This window comes from Octopus sinensis, linkage group LG21 (assembly GCF_006345805.1).
Source record: "Octopus sinensis linkage group LG21, ASM634580v1, whole genome shotgun sequence".
Lineage (NCBI taxonomy): Eukaryota > Metazoa > Mollusca > Cephalopoda > Octopoda > Octopodidae > Octopus > Octopus sinensis.
The window spans coordinates 20,256,989-20,267,026 of NC_043017.1; the positions used below are offsets into that span (position 1 = coordinate 20,256,989).

General features: G+C 35.5%; 1 pseudogene; it reads left to right on the forward strand.

Annotated features, from left to right (window-relative positions):
• The first annotated feature begins 5,656 nt into the window (after nucleotides 1–5,656).
• LOC115223053 lies at nucleotides 5,657–5,766 on the forward strand (annotated as a pseudogene).
• The last annotated feature ends 4,272 nt before the right edge of the window (nucleotides 5,767–10,038 follow it).

Consider the following 10,038-nt stretch of genomic DNA (forward strand, 5'->3'; position numbering starts at 1 on the left):
TAAAAATGCAGTTGGTCAGTTTTTCTTTAAAAGAAGGCTGTTTTTACTGACTTGTAGACAAGTAACCAATAATATATATATATAGGTGTGTGTATGAGAAATATGGATAAAGATGAATTTATATTATAGTTCCTACACACGTTTCGCCATTATGGTAGCTTGGCACCTTGCAATAAATGTCGTCTCTAGTGCATTTTGATGCTCAATAATAACAGATCCTCAGGGAACATTTTATAGCATACTTCAAAAATAATTTTTATATTAATATACACTTTAAAAAGATATAAAAAACATGCAAAAAAAGGAAAGAAAAATGGAGAAAAGAAAAGGGAGAGGGGGGAAAAGCTGCAGAAAATGGAAGGGGAGAGATGATGAGCCACATGCCCTGTGGTAATGATCGCAATGGCCTTGCCACAAAGAATGGCCAGTGGCACGCGCTCATTTAATCCTATTTTGCTCCTGTGATTATTAGTTTTTCTCTCCTCCTCATTATGGGTGGCGACACCTGGATTTGTGGAAGATGCATTGAGTTACAGATATCCTATGCACACACACACACACACGCATATATATATGTATGTATATGCGTACATTGAGGGCACGTGGTTTAGTGGTTTGGGTATTCGGTTCATGATCATAAGGTCATGTGTTCAATTCCAAGTGGTGTGTTATGTCCTTGAGCAAGATACTTTATTTCACTTTATCCGAATCCACTCAGCTAGCCAAAATGAATAGTACCTGTAATTCAAGAGGGCCAGCCTTGTCACATTCTGTGTCACTCTGAATCTCCCCGAGAACTACATTAAGAGTACATGTGTCTGTGGAGTGCTCAACCACTTGTATGTTAGTTTCATGAGCAGGCTGTTCTGTTGAGCAGATCATCTGGGACTCTTGTCTTCGTAAGAGACAGAGTACCAGACATATGTGTGCAACCTTTCATATTACTGTTAGATGGATATTTTCCAAAGATGAGAGAAACTTGTTCCACAATGCAAGAGAGGTGGGTGGAATATTTCACGATGAAACTCTACTGGCCATAGTCGTGATGTTCAGTTGAAAGACAAAAGACTTGCAAAATACTTACGATTTCAGTTAACAGTGATTCGTTAATAGCATGGAAGATAATTATAAAGGAAATTAATCAGCTTACCTGAAAATAATAAAAGAAAATTATGTTAGAATAATGCAATAGATATATAAAAATTTTTGGTAGCAATTTTCTAATGAAACAGTTTTACAAATAGCATTTCTTAATGTTTAACCCTTTAGTGTTCACATTATTCTGCCAAAATTAATGCTTTTTTATCCACATTCGTTTTGAACTAATCATGCATTATCTTGTAGCTATGAGATTTTGATGAGGTAGCTGTTAATTTTTAAAATGATATTGTAGGGTTGGTGTGAGAGGCCAGATCTGGCCAGTTTGAACATAAAACAGGCAGAATACTTTTGGCCGGATATGGCCGGTTTAATTGCTAAAGGGTTAAAAATGAATCCCTGGAAAATTGAAAAGCAAGGAGGATCTTAGGAGGATTTGAACACAATGTTAGAAATTGAACTAGTACAACAAAGAATTTTGTTTGAATTTGTGAGAGGAAAAGAGAGGGAGAGAGAGAAATTTAACTTTGGCTGAAGGAAAATATATAGTTGATCATAGCTCTCTTCAGTCAATGCTGTCCTGGAAGTTAAACAGTAGCATTAATACATGAGGTGATGGTAAATCACTAAGCAAGAAAAACAAAAGGTAGGAATTTGGTCTTTTTCCTAATTTCTAATACTTTAGGTAACTTTAAAAAAAAACCACAAATCATTATTAACACTTTACAAAAGCAAAAATAAAAACAGCTAATAATAATAATAATAATAATAATGATAATAATAATAATAATAATGATAATAATAATAATAATGATGGTTTCAAATTTAGGCACAAGTTTTGAGGGAGGGCTTAAGTGGATTACATCAACCCCATTGCTCAATTGGTATTTATTTTATTGACCCCATAAGGATGAAAGGCAAATTCAACCTTGGCAATATTTGAACTCAGAATGTAAAGATGGATAAAACACCACTAGTCATTTTGCGGAGAGTGTTAACGGTTCTGCAAGCTCACTGCCTTAAATGATGATGATGATGATGATAATGATAATCCTTTCTATTATAGGCTCAAGGCCTGAAATTTGTGGGGAGGGGGATAGTCGATTACATTAACCCCAAGACTCAGTTGGGACTTAATTTATTGACCCCTGAAAGAATGAAAGGCAAAGTCAACCTCGGTGGAATTTGAACTCAGAATGTAGCGGCAGATGAAATACCGCTAAGCATTTCGCCCAGTGTGTTAACGATTCTGCCAGCTTGCCGCCCTAATAATAAGGGCTCATATACAATAACATTAAAGGACATGCAACAGCATAAAGGACAAAAACAGGACGATACAATGGGTTTTCCGTGTGTAAACAATATAAATAAAAATTAAACAAATTAAAATTCTCTATAGGAGGTCCTTTAAGATCCTAGTGGAAAAACCCAGAAAAGCCATGGGTGCCTGATCAACAGGGCAAGAGCCCTTCTCCTTTGATTCCCTTTTTACAGGTGCATGCTCAGAAGTGGTCCTTTCACACTGGCCATTCTTCCAACATTCACCCACCTTTAACAAACTTGCTACAAGGCAACACTTCCCTCTCCACCCTCAGCTTCCTTTTCAAGTAAAACTTGAAAAAGTTGATGAGGGCTTGGCCAAAGAGGAAAGTGTCTGTCTTTAGCCCTTTCAATAATAATAATAATAACAATAATACTGATTTCAAATTTTGGCACAAGTCTAAATATTTTGGTATGGTCGGGTAAGTCAGTTACATCGACCCCAGTACTCAACTGGTACTTATTTTATCAACCCTGAAAGGACGAAAGGCAAAGTCGACCTTGGTGGCAATAATAATAATAATAATAATAATCATAAACAATAAATTTGCTCTGATTTTATGACATAATTCTTGAGTCTGGGGTAAACATTTGTAAAACGAGACCTTAAACACCGATTCTAGCATGAAGCTTTAACACCCATCACCTCCCATGACTGTGACCATCACCACCTAAAATACATATTTACTTCTAACATTTATCCCCCCCATTCTATAAATCTAAGTCCTAGATTAGTTAGACGAGATATCATTTTTTTGGAAGAAAAGATTTCATGTTAGTGTTCAGGGAATTCAATAACTCTAAACCAAATATTCTCACAGAGTGATTTCTTTCATATGGACTTAGCAGTACCATTTCTTCAGAACTTGTAGCTTTCTTTTTTTTTGGGGGGATTTTTATTCTCTTTTCTTCTTTCGTTTGGAAAAAGGATTAATTTTGAGCTTGAAATGCTTCAGAAAACAGTTTGGATTTCGAGTATGTATTTTGTTAATCTTTTATGTAAATATATACTTTTTTTAATTTTCCTTTTTATTTCTCTGTTGTTTGTTGTTACAAATTCGAAATTTGATATTTTATTGTACTGGGAATTAACGAATTCCTGATCCACCCAATTACAGGAAGAATATTGTTTTTCTTGATCTAGTTTATATATAATTGTGTGTGTGTGTCTACATACACACACAAATATATATACATATAAACAGTGACACAAATTTACATAATTTATATCCATCTATCTATCTATCTATCTATATATATATAGACAGACAGATATACATAAATGTATAAATTTGTGTCAGTGTATATATATACATATACACATTTGTGTGTGTATGTGCATGTATGTGTACCTATGTGTGTATGTATATATATATATATATATATATATACATATCTATATGTATGTGTATATCTACTGACCTACCCATATGTGTGTATGTATATATACATGTATACACAATCAAACATGTGTGCGCACACACATGTGCATGCACACTCACACACACGCATACACAAATGCACACACACACACACCAAAAAATTTTCTTGACATTTATAAAACTCTTGGTAGTAACAACACAAAATAAGTACAAACTTTATTTATAATTTTCATGCTTTTAACCTTCCATACACACACACACATAAACATCTTTATGTGTGTATGTGTGAGTAAAGACATTGAAACAGGACTCCTCCACCCAAAGTCTTAGTTTTACAGCGTAACCTAAGACTGGGTGTTTATTTACCCTCTTATGTCACATGGGCAGTAATAATATTAAGTTAATTCCATGGAGAATAGAACTTTTGAATATAGTTCAAACTCGTCAGAGTGGAAAAAGAAAACGGATTTTCATTATTGTGGTGGTTTTATTGCAGAAACTGAAGAATTTGTTTTTGAAAGGTGTCAATTGACCAACTAAATCTACACTTATGATCAATTATTCACTGAACTGTGGAGAGACAGAAAGACTCATGTACGATATTATATATTTATATATATATATATATACATGCATATATGATAATATATAATATATATATATAGATATATATATATATATATATATATGATATATGTATACATCATATATATCTTTCTCTCTTGATACGAATATATATATATACATACATGCATATATATATATATATATATATATATTATATTATATTAGAGACAAAACCACTATTATGCAAATCAAACAAAGAAAGACTTAAGCCAATACATAAAATAATTTATATAAATTAAAATTTAACAATTATAAATAATATATATATATATATGATATATGTATACATCATATATAAATCTTTCTCTTTCTCTCTCCTGATATATATAATATGTATATGTGGCTGTGTGGTAAGAAGCTTGCGTCCCAGTCACATGGTTCTGGGTTCAGTCCCACTGCGTGACACCTTGGGCAAGTGTCTTCTACTATATCCTTGGGCCGACGAAAGCCTTATGAGTGGATTTCGTAGATGGAAATTGAAAGAAGCCTGTCATATATATATATATATATATATATATATGTTTGTCCCCCCATCACTTGACAACCACTTTAGTCAGGCTGAGGCTATAGCAGAAGGCACTTGCTCAAGGTGCCATGTATCGGGACTGAACCTTCAACCATGTGGTCCAGTAGCCAACTTCCTACCACACAGCCACTCCTGCGCCTCTTAAGATCCTTTTAAAAATCCAACAAAGCATGTGAGGAATGGGGCTGCACCAAGCATGTAATGGACAAATATGTAACTCATACGAATATAGAAACATGCCGAGCGAGCGCACAAACCTACCAATCACCAATCATTCATTCAAAAGTGATTCCAATGTCGGTTATAAATAAATACACAAATGGAGATGACATATAGTCTGCGAGAGTTCCGTGTGAGTTCCTGCGAATGATGGCTTTATGCTGACACTTGTCTGTTATTGTTGAAATTCTAGTGAGTCATTGTTGAAAGGTTTTTGTGTAAATATGGCACTTGCCTGACAAGTTACAAGGAAAATATTCTTCAAAATGGAGATTAGTAAAGATGGTTGATTTGAAAGCCTGAAAGCCATAACTTGCTGTCCTTAAAATACCTCTTTTTATGATATGTGGCATGATACTCTAGTCTCTTCTTCTTCTTTTCTTTTTCTTCTTCTTTTTCCTTTTCTTCTTCTTCTTCTTCTTCTTCTTCACCATCAACCACCACAATTAACTATTATTATTATTATTATTATTATTATTATTATTATTATATGCAGAGGCGGTACCATAGCCAATGAGGGTTATCCAAGGCGTGGTTATTGCTAGTTGAAAACTATTATTATTATTATTATTATTATTGTTATTATTATTATTATTATTATTATTATTATTATTCAGTAGTCTTATTTTTATCAAGAGCTTTCACTGCACTATTGAGCACAGCTCTGTGTGCCTTGGGTATGTGCTGTGGTTTGTTGTGGTCCTTTTATTTTCACTGTATTGAAAGTGTTTTACACAGGATGTGTGCAGTACCTAGTAGTGCTATTTTCTGTATGTTATATATACTTGTAAGTCCTGGTGTTTTGGTTACATATTTGGTTACATATTTTTAATCATACCTAGTGCACCCTGATGCACCCACTATGATAGGAATTGTTTCCCGTTCGAGTTACCTCTGTTTCCAGATCTTTGTATTTTGAAAGTTTCTCCATTTCTTTTAGAGAAACATTGTGATACATTGGTACTGATACATCAATTAAAAAGCTTTTGTTTTCTTGGTGATCTCTGACAACTATATCTGGCCTATTGGCCTTAATTTCTCTATCTGTGTATATTGGCATATCCCAGAATATGGTTGCTTTCTCATATTCTGTGACCTTTTCTGGCGTGTGCCAATACCATCTTTTTTTCTGTTGTTATTCCATAGTGTTGGCATAGCTTTCAGTGTATATAGATCCCAACTCTGTCGTGTCTGTGAATATATTCCTTCTCAGCCAGGACTGGGCAGCCAAAGACAATATCATTTATTATTTCTTCTCCATCTCCATATATTCTGCAGTTACTTGTAATATTTCTTTTCATTACATATTTTTGGTGATTTCTGGTGGGAAGGCTTTGATCCTGTGCTGCAAGTGAAAATTTCCCTTGCCATCTTCTGGGGCATCACCTTTTCCATTTTGTCAGCTGGTGCCATGAGAAATATTTTGATATTGTAAAAGGTAAGATTTTGCAAAATCAATTTAAATAAAGGTGGTGTAAGTATCCTACAAGTGAAACTAAAAAAAGAAAAAAAAAGGGATGAAAGATCCTCATCATTTCAGGTATTGGTTCACCCTTGAGCTATAATAGAAATTACTAAGGCGGCGAGCTGGCAGAAACGTTAGCACGCCGGGCGAAATGCGTAGCCGTATTTCGTCTGTCGTTACGTTCTGAGTTCAAATTCCGCCGAGGTCGACTTTGCCTTTCATTCTTTCGGGGTCGATAAATTAAGTACCAGTTACGCACTGGGGTCGATGTAAACGACTTGATCCCTTTGTCTGTCCGTGTTTGTCCCCTCTATGTTTAGCCCCTTGTGGGCAATAAAGCAATATATAATAGAAAATATTTGCTCATGGTACCAAGCAGTGGGACTGAACCCAAAACCATGTGGTGGCAGACAAGCTTCTTAATCACGCAGCCTGAATCTTGGGCTTTTTTTTTGAGACATAGTCCTGATTTCCAACCTTAGGCACTGTTGCTTCAGGATGTTTTGAGGTGAAAAGTGAGGCAAAATAAATAACTCCCTTGTGACGGCTTTGGATTGCTTGATTGATTCCAAACAGGTTTCAATCCCTACTTAACTTCACGGTTCATTGGTTATTGTAGAAAAGGCATCAAGCTGCCAAATTAATTGCTTCAAACTATCCATTCAAGCATTGAGAAAAAAGAAGAAAAACACACAAGAAGCAAAAAAAATTAAATAAGAAGAGGAAAAAGAGGTAGAAAAAGAAGAATGTTTAATTGTGAACATGCAAACATTTTGCACTTTGAATTTCATTTTTTTATACGTGATTAACTTTATACACCATTAATTTTATGCATAATTAAAATTAAAAATAAATTTTAACCTCAAGGAAAAATTTGCTTGTAATAGGCAAAAATAAAAAGATAAGAAAAAATCAAAACCATCCCGATTGGAGGTTTAAAAAGCTTTTGCAAGGTCGTTCAACCTGGTAGAAATAGCAGCTAAATTTTTCTAAATTCGTTTCCTATTGTGACACTAGAGAAGGATACATATTGAACAATGTTTTTTGTTATCTGCAAAAACGAAATGAGATCCTTTCAACTGGAATGCTTTTGGTACCAAGTCCATATGTCCTTGTCAACATCAACAACAACAACAGCAGCAGAATGAATATTCTTAATACCTATAACCCACTCACATTTATTTTGCTGCACCTCATAACATGAAGTTTGAGCTCCAAGAGAGATGGCATTTATAAGCTGGTTTTTCATTCTTGCGTGACCAAGCACAGCTCTGAGTATCTTGGGTATCAATAGCATTTTGGTTTTTCTTATTTCATTGTATTGGAAACACCCTACATAATATCTGAGCAATGCCAACCAGTGCTGTTTTCTGTATGCACCATTTCATTTGGCATTGTGATTATGTAAATGTCTTCATACATTTTAATCATTCCCAAAGCACCCGTTATTATAAGGATTGTTTCTGTTTTCAAGCCTTGCATTCAGGTTATCTACATCATTATATTGAGATAATTTCCCTATCTCTTTTAGAGATATATAATCATCTGTTGGAACTGATATGCTGATAAGAGGGCATTTTCATTTCCCGGCATTATTATGAGATATACAATATCATTATTATCATGGTAGAATCGTAAGCATGCTGGGCAAAATGCTTTATGACATTTTGTCTGTTTTTACTATGTTTAGAGTTCAAATTCCATCAAGGTCAACTTCATCTTCCATCCCTTCAATGGTCAATAAAATTAGTACCAGTTGAACACTGGGCTGATGTAATTGACTTCCTTCTTCCTTCTCGAGCCATGCCTGGCTCATAAGGGCCGGTTTCCTGGTTTCTTGGCGTATAGGTTCCCCGCCTGGATGGAATACCGGTCCATCGCAGGTGAGCTGCAAGATGCAGGGGGAAAGAGTGAGAGAAAGTTGTGGCAAAAGAGTCAGCAGAAGTTTCGCCATTACCTTCTGCTGGAGCCGTGTGGAGCTTAGGTGTTTCGCTCATAAACACACACATCGTCCGGTCTGAGATTCAAACCCGCGATCCCTCGACCGCGAGTCCGCTGCTCTAGCCACTAGGCCATGTGCCTCCACATGATGTAATTGACTTGCTCCCACCTTATAAGATTGCTGCCTTTGTGCCAAAATTTGAAACCGTTATTATTATCATTATTATTATTATTATTATTATTATTATTGAGTGAAAGAGCAGTGTATGCCATCAAAGTGACACTGGGATAAAATATACGAAGCCCAGTATACCCATCATGACTACCTGTCTGATAAGAGTACACCAAGCACATGCATCACAACTATATCTGTGCTACATGGAGATCTCACATCAAGGTAAACAGTGTATGACCTTGCAGGTGGGGGTCCTTGAGTGTGGGGTCAAAAATCTGCTCTTCATTGGTTCTTGAACATCCAGCATTGGGATCAGGTCTGGATGAGGATTTGTTACATGCTAACAGATGAAAATTGAAATTTTAAGAGAACTCTCAAAATTTGTGACCTTACAAGTTTTTCATTGAAACTGAATTTAAAGCAATACCATAATGGTAGGGTAATACCTATTTCTTTACTACTCACAAGGGGCTAAACACAGAGGGGATGAACAAGGACAGACAAATGGATTAAGTCGATTATATCGACCCCAGTGTGTAACTGGTACTTATTTAATCGACCCTGAAAGGATGAAAGGCAAAGTCGGCCTTAGCGGAATTTGAAATCAGAACGTAGCGACAGACGAAATACCGCTAAGTAAAATGGTAGGGTAATACCATTTTGGTAGGGTTCCAATAAATGCTTTATTATTATTGCTCTCTTTAGTATTGGGTCACAGTCCCAAATAGCCCTCTGCAGGAAACAGCTTAAAAGTTTGCAAAGAAAAATTCATGAAGAAAGTTGATGCAAAAAAGTGGAATGAGAAGAAAGGAAAGAAAAGCAAGAAAATGAAAACCTTCATTATCGTTGAGTGTAAAGACCATAATTAATATATATTTCTTTATGGCCCACAGGGGGCTAAACATAGAGGGGACAAACAAGGACAGACAAAGGGATTAAGTTGATTACATCGACCCCAGTGCATAACTGGTACTTATTTAATCGACCCCCAAAAGGATGAAAGGCAAAGTCGATCTCGATGGAATTTGAACTCAGAACGTAACAGCAGATGAAATATCACGAAGCATTTTGCTTGGAGTGCTAACGATTCTGCCAGTTCACCACCCTTAATTAATATAACTGATTTGGAATAATATAAAGAAAAGGAGGCCAAAGTCTGTGAGATAGCTACTCAATGCAAAGAGGGTGGTGTCCTTCAGTTTGATTAAAGAAACTTGTCCATGTGCTTGTATTTGCTAGAAATTTCAGATCTAGGAAATAGGTAGTATAGTGGAATTGTTGGATG